Consider the following 22,730-nt stretch of genomic DNA (forward strand, 5'->3'; position numbering starts at 1 on the left):
TTGAAGAAACTTTGATAGAATTAGCACGCCAAAACAATAGTTTCATTCGTGAAACCGATCTTGTACGAATAATCTACACTCACTTGTACGTGCCAAAAGCCTTGTGCTTCATAGGGATTCGAAGGTAGGTTAATCACTATATTAAGAATGCAACTTCACGTACAATTATAGTTCCAGACTGCAAGCCTTTCAGTTATATTTTCTGGCTCTTGCTCTGTTAAATTTGATGCAAATAATATACATAAAAAATTGGAATTCATTTGCTTCAAAGATTTTATTATTTTGTGTCCGTTACGTTGATTTATCATTTGATGCCTTATATAAATTTCATGCATTAATATAAATGTTCAGTAATAATAACGACCTGAAAGTTGTATAAAATACGAGATACTAATTTTTCATTTTGAATATTCAACAATATTAAAAACTCAATAATTATACAAGTTTCTTATTTGGTTTGGCTAATTTATTACAGAAAAGTAGGCGAAGACTTTCTGTACGAAATCTTCTTGTATTCAGACTATGAATGAGCAAAAACAAAATAAAATTCAGCAGCACACCGGTTCGCTGCAATTTGAACTACGTTCGAACTACCAGCAATGAGTGGGCTTTTCCACTCCGATAGTGGTAAGCATAAAAGTCTAGTAATTATCGAGCATTACTGACGTTTTACGATTTTGTTTTTATTTTAATAAAAATGTGGATAATTTTTATATTTGATTACAATTATTTTATATACCGCTGTTACAATGTGTAATTAGAAATATTTTTTTTGGCATTGATGGTATAATTTTTAACCACTTGCGCTCGTTGCTAAACTTCACGGCTGCGGTGCCGTGCGCTACAATATAACAAGCGGTAGTATCTCATTTACGCCGCTCCGCGTCTACGAGTGCAATCCAGGTGTGATGTCGTAGAAATATTGATAGTGTAGCATGTTTAAATCTTGGTCCACAATGAGGAACAATTTGGCAGACGCGGAGTACTAAATGTTCATTTTTATTTCGGTAAATATTTTGTGGCCACAAACAAATTGGCACACTACTTGTGCCTTTTCAGGAACATTTACATTTTAAATACCTTTTCAGTGAAATGAGAAGCAGTAAGCAGCAGTCTATCTATGCCGAAGTGCGGAACACAAATTATCCGTTTCCTGTTCAGTATGAAATATGAGTTCAGAATGGGTTAGATTCGGTTTCAGTGCATTTGATTTAATAATTCATAATGCTCCAAAATTGCTATTTGCTGTTTTTTAGTTCTTTTTATGTTACCAGTGCTTAGAAAAGGGAATTAATCCAAGTTAAAATGAATAAGAGACTAAATTCAAGTTATAATTTTAATTTACAAATTTATCTTATAAATCACTTGGTAATCCAAACATATCTTTATTACTTGACGATTATTTTATTCAGAGACATGACGTGGCACAGCCCAGTGGGGACAATCTGCACCCCATACTTTTGATTATGAAGCATTACATATTTAATAACGAATAGAAGAAGCCAAGTAAGCTATGTCCTTTAGCTAGCAAATGTAGGCACTAAAAGAGAGGGCGTAAATCTTGCCAACAGTATTTAAAATTTCAGAGCGCTTTGTTTTAATCCTGTACAGCGATTGGGCTAAAGTTTACAGTAATGCGGATACTGCAGGGAAATTGCAGATGCTTTGAAGGACTTGTGCTTTAATTGAAAACTAGAAATATAAAGGTCTATTGCCCAATGTGTCTAAAATTTCTTTCAGTTTTAGAGAAGATTGTAGGAATGAAATCTGGAGCTTAAACAAATATATTTAACCACTTGCGCTAAAAAGACGTTCCACGCACGTCAATATGCTTTTGTTTCAAACGGCGAGCGACGTGAACACCATGTCGATAGGCATTTATCGCAAAAATGAAAATAACGTGGTGCACACGTCGCCTAACAACGAGATTGTTTATTTCTCGAGTTACAGGAAGTAGGAGAATACCAGAATTTCACCATTTGTCATACAGGTAGAGTCTTTCCTCACTAATCGTGCTGTTTCGCCTCAATTTTGAAGGAGCGGTACGAGAGTCTCCCGACCTTTATTACAGAAAACAAATTGCTATACACTTATATTTATTTACAATTTAATAATATTTTTTGAAAGATTTAATGAAGTTTGTGTATTCCTGATTATTACAGTTAAATTTATATTTATTTACAATTTAATAATATTTTTTGAATGATTTAATGAAGTTTGTGTATTCCTGATTATTACAGTTAAATTGCGTATCGTTTCGGATAAAAATAATTCCTAAATATTGTGATATCATCTGCTATCATTGCTGTTATACCAAACATTTTTTTCTCTTTCTTATATTTTCCCAAAAAAACTGTGCTTTATTCTGATGGTTTGTGATAGTCATTTCCTACGGTTCCTCAATAAGCAAACTTTTTTTTTAGATAAGGACTGGTTAATCTGCAATTCAGTTAATCAAGAATTATATGTGTGTGTAAAATAAAAAATATGTAAATCAAAATACTCACTTTAATTTGAAATAATTGCTTGATTCTCTATTTTAATTTGTATGATTCCCCTCTCCATTCTTTACATAACGCTGGAAACACAGATAATTTGCAAACAGAATTTTAAACAGCTGATACCGAAACTTTTAATAACCAATAGGAAAACTGCATAACTGACCTTTCATCCGGGAATACGTTACGTCTACTTATTGCCCTCAGAAATGTAAAAGGTTCTAAAATAAGCGCGGTAAGTTATTTTTATTGGTTTAAAAATGCTTGTTAACAAGAAATAATAAGAAATATTTAAATCCGCGATGATTATGTGCTTCAGTGTATCTAAATTATTACACCTTGTGTGTATATGTTACAAATATAATGTGAAACATATTGTATGTATATATATATAGGGTGTTTCATATTGAATGGCACAAAAAAAAAAAAAAAAAAAAAAAAAAAGCTTATCTGTGAACGCTTTAATTACTTTATTTTGATAAATCAAATTTACAGTGAAACTACCAGCTACCGAAGTTTCTTCTTGATGTTCTATGTGTGCCCGTCTGGTGACAAGGCAAATATCTATGCGGTATTTCAGTTCCTGCCACACCGCATGGTATAATTTCCTTTATTAATGTTTCGAGCACTTCAGTTGCTGCTATTCTGGGTACAACAATTTCTGGTGGAACGAGCAAATTTGTGTGTAATAAAACCCTATAGAGAAAAATCTCAATGCGTTAGATCTGAGGATCTTGGTGGCCTACAAAGCAATGGCATAGCGTTTGACCCAACACAACTAATCAGCGATGGGGTTAGACTATCGTTCAGTTACTGGCGTACGTTTTTATGCCGATGTTGTGGAGCATCATCTCGCTGCAGAATGAAGCCGGAATCCGCTTCCTCCAACTGAGGGAACAACCACTCTGATAGCAAGTCTTGGTAAAACACACCCGTTAATCGATTTTCCCACGAAGAAAAAAGGACCAGAAACACAGCTCTTGGAAATAGCGCAGAAAACGTTAATCTTTGGAGAATCACGCTCATGTTCCATTTCATCATGTAGATTTTCCACGCTTCCATTAACGTGAAAAGTGGCTTCATCCGTAAACACAAGTCTTTTCGCGAAACTATGTCCTCTAGCTTATCTTGCATCATCCTACAAAAAGCTTTACCAAACGGTTTGTCGGAAGGTTTTTAACGCCTGTATCATTTGAAAGGTGTATGGCCGGAATTGCAGACATTTCCGTAACACACGCTACACCATTATATGAGTTCAGAACTAGCACGACGGGTTAATTTTGTGAGACTTCGTAAAAATTTTCCACGAAATTTTTCAACCACTTCCGTTTCGGCTGGTTTTCTTACACAAGCAGACCGTGTTCTGAAACTCACCGTTCGATGATGAGAACCACCGCATCATCGAAAATATCTTTTAACGACAATAATCGATGATGTTTTGGCGTAAATAATAAATGTAAAATAAACAGATCTGAGAAGAAAAGGTTGCAAAGCTCACCTGACAAAAGACCCAGTTATATCCCCGCAAAAGGCTATTCTCATTATTTCCGTAAAAATTTTCGATATGTTTGTAGTTTTATTCTGGTTTCTGAAGCATGTAAAAAATCCTTAATTCGTAGTTAGAAACAGCAGATTTTTATTTTTGTAGTCTAGATGAAAGAAAACGACTACAAAGATGAAAAATGCAGTGAAACGTTAGCTATGGCCGCCTGCCAGTTCTAACCTTGTTCCTAAATTACTTATTTAATATCTCACGTAAGAATTAAATAAATGATATTACACACCACACACATATACAGAGATAAAGATTTATAATGAGAGAGAGATTTATAATTTTGACACTTCAAGCCCATGCTGCTTTTTAAATTTCTCATATAATCACAGTTAGAAAGTAATACATTTCTAAGATATAGTCATGCACCCGACCTTTAACAAGAACCGGATCGTTTTGATTATGGCCATGGATGTGAGGGCCATTTGTCTAAGAAAAGGATGTTTTTATGGAGCACTTTCTGAAGGAAATTGGCTTGTATTCTCGTTAACCCCCTGGAGACCCATAAAAACGCCCTATATAGCCAACTGATTCGCTAGGATTTGAAACTAAATCGAATTGCTGGTGTTTAATGGTCAGGTGAGACGTCTTCATGCGGTACATCCATAACAGAGAATATATTTCCATGTTCAAATGAACATATATTCTCTATTATGGATCTGGCCAAATACGCATTCTTCTTGCTTCACCATAAATATTTTTATATCAGAATGGCATTAGCCACAGAGATATAAAGCAGAACTGTAATGTTTAAATGTCTTTAGTTTTATAAGAAAACATAATGCATAAAAGGGATTCTATTTAATCTACTGAAATCAGCAAGAATATTTACCATATTCTCTTGCACAGTACAGCACATATCCTAAAAAGGATTAGAAATAAGATCAGATAGAATAATTTCTATAAGCATCTAAATCAAAGAATAGCTTAATCAATTCCAGACATGGCAACTTCTTTTCATGTAATAAATTACGATAAGTCTTGTAGAGAACATCGCTACTATAACAATCATTTCCTTTGAAATTTATCACAAGTTTTCAGCCTAAACTACTAAGCATTCACTGTAAATTTGAAGCCTTTGAAAATATATTTTCTAAAATTTTGAAATACGTTTAATTTACAAGTGGCATCTTATAACGACTTGTTTTTCTCGATGCAACTATATATATAAACACAAATCACAACATATTACGGAATTACAATAATTTGAAATGTCATATTAAAAATTAAAAAAGGGGGAAGGGAAGACGAAGAAAGCGCAATATTTTTGGGTAATGCGATTTATAGTTTTGCAAACTTGATTTTTATGAAAATGGTAAATTAACTCAAACAGTAACAGTCAGAGTAAAAACACACAACCAAAAAGATCTTAAATAAACCTTTATTTCAATAACAGAATGGTCAATTATTTTTCTTTTTAGAGATCAAATACATTTCTTTTGTACAACCCATTTCGATCAAGTCTTACATAGTTCAGCATTTGCAAGAATTACAAAAATAAATTCTAATTCTTAGTGACTAGAATTAAATTATCCTTTTACACTTTTCTAAAGGAACACAAAAAATATATCAAACAAACCAGTTACAAAATATATTTCTAAACTATAAATTATTGAAAACTAAAAAAGAGAAAATATTAAAATTCTTTCACATCCAGATACACATACAGTTTACACCAATATAAATCAGTTATCAAAACATCCAAGTTTAATGATTCTTTGGCATAAAAATACTTTAAGCAGTTATTTAAATAAATTATGAAATTGTCTTTTATGAATAAATAAGCAAGTTAATAGTTATGAAAATTAAGAATTTATTGTATACGAATTGCACAGATTTTGTAGATATTTTAAAACCTATCAGAATTATTTTAAGGAATTAGCCCCCTCAAAAATAATTTAATGAAATGAACTCCATTAATAAAAAAGGTTTTGTGGTCAACTTAAATCATTTCTTAATTATGAATAGTATATTTAAATATTTATAATTATGAAGAAATTTTGAATTCTGAAACTTAAGTCTTTGAAATGAAAGGCAACATTCTAGGTTTCAAAACTCTTGTTAGTAAAATTTCTATGCCATATTTGAATATTTGATAATAAATTATTTGATAATAAATACAGACATTAATCAATGAACTTAGTTATGACTGATTTCATTGCATAATACCTGTTTAAATATGAAGTTTTTTTAATTATAAAAGAATGCATGCCAATAGAATAAAATGAAGTAATTCAAGGCTACAGAAAAAATTTCGTCCATCTAAAACACTGAAAAAAAAATTCAAGGCTACAGAAAAAATTTCGTCTATCTAAAACACTGAAAAAAAAAATTCAAGAGAGATTTAAATCCCATTTTAAACTTTAAAAATTCAGTTTGATGTTACCAATTCTTAGGTTGAGTTTTAATGCAATTCAACAAAATGGATCTTCATAAAATTTAGAAAATTGTATTCATTTAAAGAGCATAAGCAACTGCAATATTTCATCTAAGCAGTTTACATTTAGCATTATGGAACTCAGATTAAGACCCTGTCATAAAGCATACGTATTTGCTTTGTTGTATGTATATTATACAAGTATTTGCTTTGCATGTGTACATTGTATAGATATAATGCAGAAGGATCATTAACTTGATATTTTTTCCAGGACTAAAAACATTTATGTTAATTTAATCTCCAAAAGTAGGATAACTTAGTTTATTTCTTAATTTGAACTCAAAGGAATTTTATTAGTGTCATGCCCCTTGTGTTTTATAATTTAAATGTTCAAATCTATGTGCATATCAAATGGTACATCTCTGAAACATTGCATATATTTCAAATATTATACAGTGCTTTAAAATATTCACAGTTATCAGATGGTTAAATATTTTCATTACCGCTATTCTTAAAAACTGATTGTCAAGATCTTTACCTTAGTCCTTTAACACAATCCAAGCAAAATTACAGTCATTCTTTCAGAAATATTTTTTAATATTTTTTGAGCAGTTCCCAAATGAAGTCAATAAAGAAAAATAAACAGATTATTTCTTAAATGAAGTATTCCAGCATTTAATAATTTTACAGCACTTTAAATTTGAAATAAATAAAATTAGTATTTATTTTCTAATTGCATTACTAATATTATACTCTGTTGTCATAACATTACTACAACTTAAAAGATAATTAACAATATGTTCCAAAGTGGTAATTAAAAGCTGCCGGAGTAGGTAGAGCTGATTATTCTGTTAAAATAACTTCATTTCAAAAAACAACAAAATTTCTTTTTAAAAATATAGATATAGTTGTAACTATCATTTCATTAGATATGTTAAGCCATTATGCTTAAGCTAATAGATCAGACTTCTTCTTAAGAAATGTATTATAAAATATAATTATTCCATCCATTTTCACATCAGTATAACAAGTCTATGTCACACACAAAAATACACACATCTTTCTCATACATTCTACAATTTTATAGCAAATATTTATACATTTCACAAGAAATTTGACAACCTATATTTTGTTCACATGCATTCTAGGAAAAAGACATATTAAATAAATGCAATTAAGACTTATGCTTCATTTCTAAAATACACAAGCCAAAAACTACAACCTATTTTTCATTCATGATTATCAATTTTCTTTCCATACTGAGACTAAAATATACTTCTAAATTACACCTATTGAGCTCCGAGTCAGTTATTAGTTTCATGCAAAATGTGTAATATATTTTACAAGAAAGTTTTAAATCTAGCTTATAAGCATGCTATTTTACATGTTAATAAAAATGTGATCTGACTAACTTGGATCAATGGCAATAATTTATATATTAAAATAAAGATAAATACACCAAACATATAATTGGTAAAATGGACAGCAAAGATGAATTTAAGAAAAATATGGGACTTTTAACCAGTCGTAAAAATTGTGTAATAGATTTAACAATATATATATCAACAAGCTTTATCAGCAATGTCATCAATCTATTAAGACATGTAAATCTTTGAACGTAACAGATCAACACAATTATTACTTAAAAATTTATATTAAAAAGTATATGTGTTCAGGAAGTTACAAACTTTTACGTTTACTCTTGTATGATAAGAGAATATGATATTGTGTTCCACTCAAACATTTAAAAACTTTTGTTTGTTAAGGTTAAAATCATTAAACCCTCAAAATTAAAATCACTTACAAATTTAAAAACATCTAAGGGAAAACGATTTTTAAAGATAGAAGCTATAATGTATTAATTACATTTACTTACACATTTACTCCCTTACATAAAATAAAGGAAAATAAAAATTGTGAGATGTTTGTAAATTCCACTGCTTCTGATTACAATGAATGAGAAAACGAAATCTACTGAAAATAAACAAAATGAAGACCTTTTATTTATAAATGGGAAAACTTGAAAAAATTTGTAAATAATTCAAAGAAAAATTTACTGTAAAGTTAAAAAAAAAAAAAAAAAAAACTAATCAAATTGTGCTATTATCTCAATGTATTTACGTTTACGAATAAATAATTTTCGTATAATATCGCAAATACAGATTTCCATGATAATATAAAAAATACATCATAATAGAGTATTACTAAGCGATATTAGCAAAGACAGCACAATTAGCCAAATGTATAACTCAATAATTTGACAAAAGACAAGAAAAAATATTAATCCTTCCTTTTTCAACTTAACAACCAGTATAAACCTCAAAAAGCATTCTATAGCAATGCTTCCAATAGTCAGAACAGAATATCATTGATTAAACACATTGTCAAAAGATAACAAATGAATACAGATATAAATTTCATTCAATTAATTTTGCTCACTTATTTATATTTAATATCATTTTATGTGAAAGTATTAAAATTTATTATTTTCAATTTTACATTTCTGGTTTAAACTAACGACCCATTAAATCAACTTCTCACTGATTCAGATGGTTCGTTAAAACCATCGAAACTAGTCCTGTGAAAATTTTTAAGGTATAACGCTGATTTTTGTTGTTTGACTTCTGAATTAGTATTTGTTCTGCGTGTTATTGTGTCTTAATCAACTTCTCACTGGTCATTCAATAATGATTTTTGAATCAGATAAAATATAAAGTTCCAAACAGAAATCTAATCAAAATGCTCCATTGTTCTCATTTTATCACAATCGAAATCCTTATTATTTATTAACAAAATGCTAAAATAAAAACTACACAAAATTAAGACTTGTACAAAATATGTCACCTTTCATTTAAAAAATTCTGACGAAGGAATCATGCTAAAAATAAATAATTTGTTGTTGAGATAACCACGAATGGAAGCACAATCTATGCGTAAACAATTAATAGTTTAAAAAGACAAGAAGGAAAAAAAAACCTTAATTTAATCTAAACTGTGCTTTTTTTAATATTTGTGAATATTTAAGCAAATAATCCATTATAAAAAACTTTTTTTTACTTTTTGTTGTAGAGAAAACTCTAAACAATTTTTTTTTAATTCTAATTTATTTTCATACTAATGCTAATTATATTTATAAACAAAGTCTTATTAAAGAATTATATTTTAAAATCCACTACATTTCTTTGCAAAACTAACAATAAATGCTAAAAATTCCATGGAGATGTTTGACTAGTTATTTTTTCCTTTAACTTATTTATTTTTTGTAGAAATTATAGTAAAATATAAATTTAACTGGGTAAATTTACTCATATTTTTATGATTCATTAGAAAACACAAAACATACATACAAAAACCTATATACATCCATCCTAAAAGACACTGTTTCAGAAATCATTATTAGAAATTATATGGGAATTGGTAGAAAGAAAATTAATATAGATAAAAAGGCTGAAACAGTTAGCTGTCCTTTCAACAAAGTAAATGAAATAAAAATTATAAAACAGAAAAACACTCCAGAATATTAAACATACAATAAACATGAAGGAAAACCCTTTTTTTTTATCATAAATAAAATTCTATAACAAATCGTCCTCAGTTCAATTCATAAATTTTGATTTAAAATTTTGGAAAATTATAAAATATTCCTAGTATTAATTTATATACATATGATATCAATTATCGATTATGATTAATGTGGACAAAGAAATTATAAGTCTGAAAGTCTGAAATTGAAAGAAATCAAGTTTTCATAAGTTAAACTGAAAACTAGTTCAAAGTTCTAACCAAACAAATATTTTGCAAACAGAGTTGGGAGTTAATATGCAAGTAAATATATGGATGATGAATAACACTTGCTTAAAAAAATAACTAGATTTAAAAATATTATTTTAAATTTCATATTACAAAAATATAAAAATTTTCATTCAATTGTTTTCCATCAATTTAAACAAAAGAAAAGTCAATCAGCATTTAAAGAAAAGAGCTTTGAAAGTTTCTAAAATACATTATTTCGTTTTCCATACACTAATCTAATACCAATCTAATACCAAATCTAATATCAAAAAAGGAATTTTAATTTTTGGAAATTATTCAATATTGTTCTTTTCTTAATTTTATATCAAGCAAAAGTATCCAGTTCTTCCTGAAACATGAACTTATGAAAAAATAACATTCATAAACGTAAACATAATTTTAAAAAAATTATGTAAACCTTTTTCATTCTTCCTAGAAATATTTAACAAGCATATATACATAAAAGGTATCAAAAATGGAAATTTTAAGGAGAGATCAGGTTTCAATGGCACTGCAGCATGGCTGCATCACATCAAACATCACAATGATGTTCAACAGAAAACATTTACAAAATGAGGTTACTAGGTTTTATACAAAATGGAAAGCTCTATATACAAGAAAAGACTAGGTAATACTTTTGAAAAGTATAATGAAATGTTTTCTGTTGCATACTTAAAAAAAAATCTAGCAACTTAAATTTAATGTAATAAGTATACTTAACTATATATTAATTCACATATTGTTAACATATACTTATTACATTAAATCAAAGTTGAGTAACAGTAAGGAATTAATTTATGAGACAAAGAGTAATAAGGAATCACATAAATCATGAAATCTGTCACAGAAATCACTTAATACTTCAGTTCAATTTAAAGTGACAATAATAAATAAGAAAATTAACTACATCATCCAGGTGCTAAGAATAATCCACATACAAGCAGTTCCAAATTCAATCTAGAAGAAATTGAGCTATAATTCAATTCTATTTGATGAATGTAATATAGTTTCTATGCATTCTAGAAGAGTCATGATGGAAAAAGAACTTGATGAGGGAGAGAAATGTAACAAAATTATTTGATTTAAAAATTATTCCAACTTCTAGAATTAAAGCAATAATTTCATGATTAAATATCGCACATGCATATAATCTCTACTATGATTTTGGATTAAAAAAACTATGCATTTGACAATTTACATATATGATATAAATGTGTTTCCCAAACTGATAAAAGGTTAAAAATTACTGGTACTTAAGGGCCAGAAGAGGAGCAAAAGCTAATATTTGCTGTGTAAACAAACAATGTTTATACAATAATTAAAGCAATTAACAACCCACAATTCCAGAACTTTTCACAGAAACAAGACATGGATACACTACCAACATAGAATAAAATTAAAGCAAGAACTGAGATTAAAAAATTTTCTCACTTCAAAATGAAACAATTTACTTTTATGCTAATAATATATCTTTTCTGGAAAATATAAGGAAAATTATAAAGGCAAAGAGAGGGGTCTGTAAACTTTGACAATAGTTACTTTTTCTTAGCATTTAAATAATGAAATTATGAATACTTCTTACAACTGGTTTTAAAAATACTTTATGCATTTCACATGAAGCTCAAGTAACTATAACAGTATAAAGAAAATCAATCGCTCATCTTGCTAAGACTCATCTTTTTCACACTTTCAGCTTTGCATACCTTTTACTTTTAAAACTTTTTCTGAGTGTTGCTAATAATAATAAATTTAGAAATAACTTCATACTTAAGTACACCTAAAGATGATCACTTTTCTCAAGTCTTTTCATTTGAAGAACTATTTTTACAAGCCCATTAGCTAAAATATGCCAATTTAGAGACATGGTTCCTCTTTAATGACTACTTCATAATTGATATTACAAATATTATACCTAAAATAAAAATAAAAAAAAAAATAGTAACAATTAACAAAAATTTATAATTATGTTAAGTATTTGAAAATATAGGTCAACCACCCCTATTTCAGCAACATCAGGGTCTGGTGGATGTTGGTATGCAATTTTGCTAGATTATTAATGGTTACGTCCTTAATAATTAAACATTTCATCTTACTTTGAAATGTCCTACAAATTAGTATATGCTGATAAATAAAAAAGAAAAAGAAAATTATATGAAAATCGAAAAAAAATTTAATGCAACCCATGTAAAATAGAAACCAAAAATAATTCTGTTGATCTACGAGGGACTTCATGGCTTCAACTCTTGAAGGGAGCTGTCATGATCACCATCTTGGACAAGCCCTCTCAGTGAAACTGCCTTTTTATGCTTTACAGTCTACTGGTGAATCTGCATTTTCAGCAATTAAGAGTTCTTTTCATGCAACAAATTTCAGAAAAATGCTTGTATTGTATTGCAACTTGTCCAGGACTTCATTTTTGTAGCTGAAGCTAAAGTAGCATCACCTAATTTAGCAACTTACTTTCTCAATGACTGAATATGTTTCACTACATTTTTATGTTTGTAATACTGAAGCCAACTTTCAGTGTAATTACACCCTGAGCTTTGACTAAAACATTTTCTTTGTGGCTTTTCTGGTTCATCATCATCACTTTGACATAGCTTTAACCATTTATCAGAACCTTAAAATTTGCCTTTTTCTTTTGTTCATTATTATTCACTAATAATTTCAAAGACATCCTTAATTTGGAATTACTATCAGCAAAGAACATGAGAAATTTTTCTCTGCAGTATTTTTCTCTGCAGTAGTTTTGCAGGATATCCTTTTTCAGCTCTACAGATCTTCCAGGAATAGGCTTGTCTTCTAGGCTGTAGTTTCTGGCTTCAAGTTTTTGAACTACCATTAGCTTACATTTATTGATCAATCTAATATATTCCGATTAATAATTATTTAGAACTCGTAAAGAAAAATATGCCCATTTGTGACTTCCATTTAGTTTTGAAGAAAATAATTGTTAAAAGCACACTGCACTCTTCAAAACTTGCACTAAGAATAAGAACTAGATAAAATTACCACCTGCTTTTATAGCAATTTGATGCAGGTGGTTTATCCTATCCCTCAGACTTTTAGTTCAGTTGGAAAAACTACATCACTTATAGAATGACTGGATATATTGTATAAAATACTTTCAGCAAGAAAAACAATGATCACAGTAACTCTTTGTCTACTTTCATTTTGAGACATACAGTTTCTGTTTATAAGTTGCTTATTGAAAGATGAACCCTTTTTTGTTTGAAAAGAACTTTTTTTTAAATACTGTAAAAAGTTCCAGATTTCTGGTGGCTTAGTTTATATTTTCGCCATCATTTGCACACAATTTTTCATTTCCCTGACTTTCCAACATTTTCTCAGATGGAAATCCTGGCTTGTATCTTTATATCATAAACTAAATAAATCAATGTTGTACAAATTACATAACTTTTGCAGATACATATTGCCAAATCTTTCTAGAATTCCAGTTATCTGTTATAAATAACATACTGTATTTATATTTTGTGCTTACTGGAATTAATCTGTAGATAAAAGATGATGCAAAAGCATGCCAAGGAACCATGCAATGACCTGGAAATTAATAAAACTACTTTCATGGAAATTAATGCCAGACTATTGATTGTTAGATTGATGATAATCATCCTATGTCTTAACTATGGAAAATATATTATTTCAGAGAAGAAATCAGTTTGGGAAAACACAAATATAATTCATTAAAATTCTCATTATTCAAATTACGAAATTACAAAAACAAATTTTTGCATTCATTTTGTATACACAATTATATTAATAATTTCACAAGATATGATTATAATATTTCTTCAATTTAAAGGCCCACTGTTTATTTCCCATAAAAGTGTCATTAAAAAATGGAGTGCATTGTAGAATCAATGGAATTTTGAAGTTTCAGATTATTCTGAATAACAAATTATCCTGAATCAGTTTAAATAGATATAACACTGTTGTAATAAAGTAACATATTCAGTAACATTGTTGAATGTTGTAAGTCAGGCATTAAAAAAATATTTGATAGATGAGTTTTAAAATTTTCTTTCTTTTCTTTAAACTCCCCCCCCCCAACTGTTTAACTGAAATTAAAGAGTGTATCTCAGAATCAAAGAAATATTACATATAGTAAATACAGTAAATATAATTTAATAAACTGAAGGTAATGTGGTAAAATAATGCACATACTTTATAAACACTGCCAATTAACACTGACTTAGCAAGGTATTTATGACATTTTATGCAGGGATTGTCAAAAACACTTTTTAAACATCAATAATGGTAATGAATTGCATGTTTTACAAAACTGGAAGAATAATATAATTTTACAGTTTACTAATTTATAGACATTAAATAAAAATAAAACATGACTACAGTGTTTTTAAACACCATGGGATAAAAAACATCAGAGTACACTTTTTTTTTTATAACTTAAGTAACACACTCTTAGGCTGCAAACAGTAGTTTGTGACACTGAAAATTATATAAAAATGCACAATGTGATGATTTTTCCTGGTATGGTCACATATAATCTACAATTTATTTAAAATATACATGTTAAAATATTTACATATGATACGATTCTTGAGAAAAAAATTGTTAACAATTACGGCAGTTTCATGCATTTTCTTTAAACAATTTACTAATGGATTGCCACTGTTTTTACCAAAGAAAACTAAATTTCACATAAAACATTTTCTTAAAATAAAGAGTTCATGTTGATTAGAAATCATAAATAAAAGCAGAATTTAATTAAAACTAAAACTTTGTATATATGTAAGTATTTGACACCAAAGTATAAAAAAGATATTTACTTAATATTTTTGAATATTTTTAAATAACTGCACACAGTTTCTAAGTACACTATTTTCTTAAAATCTTTAACACATATATCAGTGCTCATAAAATTTGGAGCAGCTTTCACCTCACATAAATTTACCCAAGAAGAAGAAAAATAGCAGCAATGTTAAATATTTATTTCCATTTAATTACTAATGGCCTACCAATAAATAACCCAAGCAAGGATAAATTTTACATTTATGAGTGCAGCCACTTGAAAAATTAAAAAAAATATGAACATTAGAAAGGAGTACATTAATTTGAAAGAAAGTACTTAATTTTTATTTTGGCCTTGAAAATCATTACTTAAATTATACAAAAATTACCTCTAGCTTTAAATGAATTGTGGATTTATAAAAAAAAAATTATTTCAGAAAACTTTTACTATTTTTTAAAATAGAACCTTGATATATCATTCACTTATTATTATAATATGATATAACTGAAAAAACTTACATATTCAATGAAAAATGTTATATTTTATATGTTATATTTAAATGTTCTATTTTATATGTTATATTTAAATGTTCTATTTTATATGCTATATTTAAATGTTCTATTTTATATGAGAAGGAAAATGATCTATTCTAAGGCAAAAGAAACTGCTATAAAATACACATAACAGCATTAATAAGCTATAAATTTAATTCATATACTGAAGCAGATAAATATCTTTGAGGAAAAATGAATTTATTAATAACAGAAACATTAATGATGAAAAAATAAACATATTTAAATACATACACATATACTGCTATCACATCTTTACAACAAAAAGGAATAAATATAATATTTGTCTTTTAAGATTTTGATAATTACACAAAAATGTTTAAAAAATGTCTTCAAAATGTGATTTCTATAATAAAATATGCAAAATAATGAATTTCAAAATCTAGAAACAGGCTTTATAAAGATTATTTGTAATAAGATGAAAAAATATATATAGACAAATTAAATATTAAAGGTAGCTAAAAGAAACCCTTAATATTCATATAAAAGCTTACATAAAATTATATTTAACAGCACTGAATTCTAAGTTTTTTGATAAGAAAAATATTAGTGAAAGGGAAGAAAGGAAGACAAGCATCATCAGAATAACATTTACCAACAGAATGAACACTTTCAAGAATATTTTAACTTCATTAAATGTACAGGAAAAAAAGCCACAAGTTTTAACTTTACATACACACAGAATTGAAGAATATGCACAAATAAAAGAATAAAAAAGACATAACTACAAGATGGAAGCATAGAAACCTCAATCAGTAACTCAAGATACTGTCTGAGAATCATTCAGCAACAATACTGTTGCTTGAAAAGTTATATGAGAAATGTGGAGGGAGTACATACAAACTAATAACATTTTATATGCCTTCAGGGAATAATTCCTGAGTTCAGTCTGATAAGCATTTACATTTGTACTAGCAAAATATTCTACTGCATCATCAATACATCTGAAAAATCTTTTTTTAAGTTATATTTTAGTTTCTTCATACTTTTACATACTCATAAATATCTGTACTGCTTTAGGAAATTATTATTTAAATCCCCCTATCGATGATAGATCAAGGTTCCATTTCTTATGAAAATATACCTTGTTATTAAAACCTGATAACTTCTATAAGTGAGAATATTGACATTACATCATGATTTGGATTTAAGATTTTAAAATGAATTTCCACATATACATGCCATTTTTTAAAAGACCTGAAAATGTTTGTATTTTTTATTCATGTATAAAAAGGTATAAATTGAAAAATCTGAAAATGTAACATACATAGTTATGATGAATATAAATATAAATCACCATATATAGTTATGATGCAGAGCAGAAAATAAGGAATTTCTTACTATTATAATCTTTAAAAATTGGTACATGTAACAAATGAGCTTAGGTAAGTTCAATTTTTTACACACATAATCTTAAATTTTAGAGATAAACTTTCACATACATCATAGTCATATACATACATCTTTTACAGATGCTGTATTAGTGTCTTTTGTTATCATTAAAAGTATGAAATGGTTGAATAATTTTCAAAATCTGGCTTAACAAAGAGAATCAGAAATTAGATTAAATGCTACTAATAACAAGAAGTTTTATAAAAAAGAAAAAAGAGAAAGGGGGAAAAGCACTTAATTTAATAATAATCTGATCAACTCACTATAAACACAGTGTTTCACTTAATCAACTGAAACACTGTGTTTATAGTGCACTAACCAAAACAAAAAGAATATAAATTAACAGGCCATAAAAGAAGAAATAATAATTCATCCATTACATGATACTAACTTTTTTTTATTCTATAATTTTATCATAATCAACAATTCATTTTCAAGCATATTTTATTAAATAACTAATATCATTTACATATTTAAAATTTCCTACAATAAAATTATAATGCTGAGATATTATGGCATCATATATTAGAAAAAAGAACCAATTTTAACACTTGTACAATAACACTGATTAAAATATGCAGCGTCACTTAATAAGATCTAACATAATTATACAAACACCAAAACAGCTTAAAATTTAAACAATTTATACATCAAAATACTATTAGGACTTACATTTTTAAACATAAAGAAATGTTTAAGAAGTTCATATTGTAAACACATACTTTCATATAATGTACTTGGAATAAATATGAACCAAATGAATGATATAAAAACGTACATTAAAAATAGTAATATTGAGCATAGGAAGATACTATTCACATTTATTATATAAATAATAATTTCTTTTGATATAATAAAAGTTCTAAAGGGCAGTCCAAGAGTTTCATGGTGACATTCAAACCTATCTGAAATGAAAGCAATTAACACACTTCTGAATAAATTAAATGTCATTAATGATACAACATTAAATATTTATAAAATAAACTATTTATATAGATGTCAGTTTATGAATTTAACTAGAAAAACACAAGGATTCTCCATATTTTGAATATAAATGAAAATTTTAACTCAAATGTCAAATTTTGTACTTGCCAAATGCTAAATTTTATATTATTATTAAACTCAATTTTACTCTCACATTCTCATTGACAAAGGAAGATGATGATTTAAAGATGAAATGACATATATTATAGAAACACTAATAAAAACACTCAGATGTACTGCTAGTCATGACTGGCATGACTTTTCATCCTAAAAAGAAAATACTTATTTTAAAAACTCATAAATATTGTTGCATTTTCTCTTCCTGACACCAGTTGTTCCGTTATTTTCTTCCTTCACGTTCGTATGGGGTTCATAGATTTGGAGTGAATAACGACGACACTTGATGAAGTAACAAAACACACTTTATTTACCAGTATTGTCAGGACAGCTCCAAAACATGTTTTACAGTCATCAATGAAATACTATAAACATGCTGACATGATCAGCGACACAGCCTTCAGGTTATCAGACTATCCCGGTGGAGACAGCTTCACGGCAAAGCACTAGAATACAGCTCTCGACTCTGCTAGGTCACTCTCGGAACTCCATGTACTCTCGAGACTCTCTACACTACAACTCATGATGCACTCGACGATACACAAGAGTACAGCTCTCAACTCAGTACAGTCTAAGACAAAACTCGGCGATGCACTAATTCACAATGCACTCGACGACCAACTCGGCACTAGACTTCGAGACACTCGCTCAATGACTGACTATCAGCTCGCTAGACGAGGTGCACACACACACTAACTGACTGCGGACCAGCAGGGTTTATAGAGTTTTTGGCTTGTGTTCGAGAACATGCTGGGCAAAACTGGTAAGAATTCATTCCAGAAGGTTCTTCATTTGTCCATGGCATATCGCCAATTTTGTCGCCAAATGTGGCAACCCTGCCGTCCTTTGCCATTTTATGGCAACCTTAAAACTGCTTTGAAGGGAAGACATCTTACCGCACCTGTACATTTCGTACCAATATCAATGAACAGAATAAATACACGTTTAGCAATTATATTAATTACGTTAAGTTTTTAAAATGATATTGAATAAAGTTTAAATGCTAGTTTTAACTCCCATATTCTAGCCAATCAATGCTCCAAATAACAAATTTTTCACCGAATGCAAGCCAGTATCTGTAAGATCCCATATTGTTGGCCACAGTAGCCTGTATCAATTACACATGTTATATATGAATGTACGGAAAGCAAAACACATTTCTATGAAAACTTGCAACAATGCTAAGTCTGCCTTACTGTTTTGAAAAAGAATAATTAGTTTCAATCAGTATTTTCACCTCCATATGGTTGGTCTATTAAAATTTGTTGAAACATATATAAATAGAAAGCACCAGCAGTAAAATTTGCTCTGTACTTTTTTCTGAATGTTTGATATGTATGAAATGCTTGAAGATTTTGTGGCATGGTGCTCGAAAAGGAAGAAAAAGCATGATACATCACTTCATGCTATTCATTGCCTTTCCTCTATAATAGATTTCATGCCCTAGAGCAGAGATTCCCAACCCTTTTCCTGCATTGATCCCTTTTAAAAGAATGGTGTTCTTCGTTGACCTCCTTACATTTTTCTCTACTATATACAGCATACAACAAAATTATGATGCGGGATAATTGCACATATATAATTTATAAAACTAAGGTTATGAACAAAAGTTTTGAGAAAAAAGAAGGTTTATTAAATTTAATTTTAAAAATATAAAGTTTTCAGAAACAAAATAATTTTAGTTGCACAAAAGTTTAATTAATGCAAAGGCTGTATGTGTATGTAATTGCTGTGCATGATGTACTGATGCATTTTTTAACAGTTAACATAAACTTACTTTGCTTAATTGCTAGATAACCTCAGCCAAAAACATTAAATCTGTTTCTTGTTTCCTGAGTAAATTACTGACTTGACTACAGTCTGCTTCCACCAAGCAAGGGAAGGGAAAAGTTGATAAAGTCAGATCAATAATAATGTTTACTTGGGAATATTTCTCTTGAATGACTTTTATATTTCTAAACTTAAAAAAAAAAAAAAAAAAAAAAAAACCATGTGTTGTGAATATGATTATAATATAATCAACTCTTTTTACATCATAATAGGAAGATCAAATATACTGCAGTTCAGCAATTTTATGAGCCATGCTGCTACATTCAAATTTTCAGTGTATTGAAAGCAGACATTATTATTATTATTTTTTTTAATTTTACAAGTGGCTTGTATATACTAGCATATCTTCTGAGAAAATAAAATCCTTTTCAATAATCGACAGTCACTAGAAATTGTCAAAGTAATGGAATTTTTTTTAGACTCGAGATCAATATAGTCCGTGTTTAAGCCAGTTTTATAAATTGTTCTAGCTTTATTGAGATTGGCATCTCTTCTGTGCACTTTGCTTTTTGTGGCTTTGAATACATTTCAATCATGTCAAATATAGGTTTCTTAAATTTTATTAATTGTGTCACACCATAGGGTTGTGAACTTTCCCGAAAATTTCTGTCACAGTATTATAAATGGCTATAAAACACTCCAAATAATTACCCTTGGAGAGCTAAGGTTCTCTGTGTGAAGAAGCAAATTTAACTTTCATCAGCATGGTCACATAGTAGTACAAATGTTGCACAACCATTATTCAAAGCTTCAGCTTTGATAATATTTATTGCTTTGATATGAAGCTCTAAAACAGTATGAAGTTCTTCCTGAATGCTATATATAACTAAAAGTTGCCTGTGCAAAAAAAGCAGTAAACAATCCAAATGTTAGGCACATTAAAAAGCCACAATAATTTTGGACAAAGAGATATCACACTGCTGGAAAAGGTTATAAAACTTTAGCAGCAGGCCAGGGTGAAAATATGGGTATAGCTTTTGCTATGGGTCATTGGTTTTGCATCTTTTGTATTTTTTGGGTTGTACTTTTTCATATTTTTTGGGCTAAGCTCGTATATAAAAAATTTACATTTTAAAAACAGGGCTCATACACATTTCGGCATACAGAAATTAAGGACTTTTAAGGACCTATGAGCAAATGGGAGCTGAATAACTTCAATTAAAAATATTTTCTATGCCTGAATTTCACTTTTGTAATACCATCCTAAAAATAAAATAGATCCCTAAGTAGTATGCATTATTACTAAATATGAATTAGTTAACATAATTATTAATAAATTTGAAAATAAAATAAACTTTATGCAATTCATCAAGTAGCATTAAATATTTTACACTCATAATAGTTGGTCATATTTGAAAGAAGATAATTTTTAACATTTACGTTTTACTAATGGTTAGCTTTATGTTGATTTTTTTTTTTTTTTTTTTTTTTTTTTTTTGGGTGTGTGTGTCTCATTTTGTCACATACTTGGTCAGTCTAGAGCAAGGTTTCTTAAACTTTTTTCAGTCGTGACTCCCTTTTATCACTGAGATTTTTTCGCGACCCTCTAAGACCCCATAATATTTACAAAAATTTTGTGGGACCCCATAAGTATTGCGCAATTCCGACACACGAGTGAGTGAAACTGTCAATTTTTCACTTGTACTGTAATATACTATTGCAGTTTTAGGTCATTAACTTTAATTTCTAATTTTAATACATAGAACAATGTGAAAATTTTAAATAAGTAACAGAAGAAATGACAGCGTCACGTGCAAAGCAAAGAAAATGAACGTTTATATTATAAAAAGAGGGCGTTGAGATGTTTTGTTTTTTTCTTTGTCTGTATTATCTTATCTTTACCTATATTCAGATACACTGTATACAAATATTTGGTAATTGTAAAATTATTATAATAAGTTAAAGAAATATCAAAACTGCTCAAAGTTTTGGCGACCCCCTGCTGCAGGTTCATGACCCTCTTGGGGGTCACAACCCACAGTTTAAGAAACACTGATCTAGAGGTTTAGTAAATAGTAAGTAGATTTTAGCATAGGAACAGCATAGGTTAAAATAAGAAGTAAGATCATAATCAGTACGATTCATAACAAAAGAGTGAATGTTGTCACTGCTGTTGCTTGTCTAGAGAGAGACCTGCTGATTAGAACAAACCTGAAAAGCCTGATGTGGGCAAGGTTGGCAAGCATTGAAAGTTAGTCAGACTCTGTTTGATGCAGTTAGTGTAATAGCTTCGTGTAAAGTTCCAGGGGTTGTAACCCAGTTAATATACTTTAAGGTTTCAATAAGCCTTTAAAGCATGAGAGGTGATAAGTTGTTTTGTAACATTTTAAGTCTCATCAGATGCAAAGAAAAAGCTTTACTTGAATTTTTACATTTTTGTATTTTATCTTGTGACCACAATGAGTATTAATGAAAGACAATAACTCGCTTTAATATGTAGAGATACTTTTTAAGGGTAAGCTGTTAGTTATAAAGGTAGTTTGATAACCTTAGTCATTATGTATTTATATGACCACTATTAAATTTTATTTTTTAAGAATATTTGTTAAAAAAGCCCTATTAAAATCAAAATCTAATAAAATTTCACAGTTGAAAATACATGTAATTTATGACATTGATTCTTAAACAATATTAAGATAATTACCCATTAAAAGCTACAAAACATTTATGTTTTATAACAACACTCAACAAAATATTCATCCGTCATTTTAATTTGAAGCCATTCCAGACATTTTGGATAGTTTATATCAATGTTCTTCTCTTTAAGCATCTTTTCTAACAATTAGAGATTTGTCTCAATATGCATGCTCTCGCTAGTTTCTGCGTGCTTTATCTCCTAACT

General features: G+C 28.7%; 1 protein-coding gene across 1 annotated transcript in view; it reads right to left on the reverse strand.

Annotated features, from left to right (window-relative positions):
- Positions 1 to 5,413: 5,413 nt before the first annotated feature.
- Positions 5,414 to 22,730, reverse strand: part of LOC118184728 (MFS-type transporter SLC18B1-like) — an 86,269-nt gene continuing 68,952 nt past the window's right edge. The window contains 1 exon segment of the mRNA XM_035354440.2: positions 5,414 to 17,862. The gene's annotated coding sequence lies outside the window, so the exon portion shown is untranslated.

Source organism: Stegodyphus dumicola, chromosome 9 (assembly GCF_044657685.1).
Source record: "Stegodyphus dumicola isolate Sdum_Otavi_A_Nest chromosome 9, ASM4465768v1".
NCBI lineage: Eukaryota > Metazoa > Arthropoda > Arachnida > Araneae > Eresidae > Stegodyphus > Stegodyphus dumicola.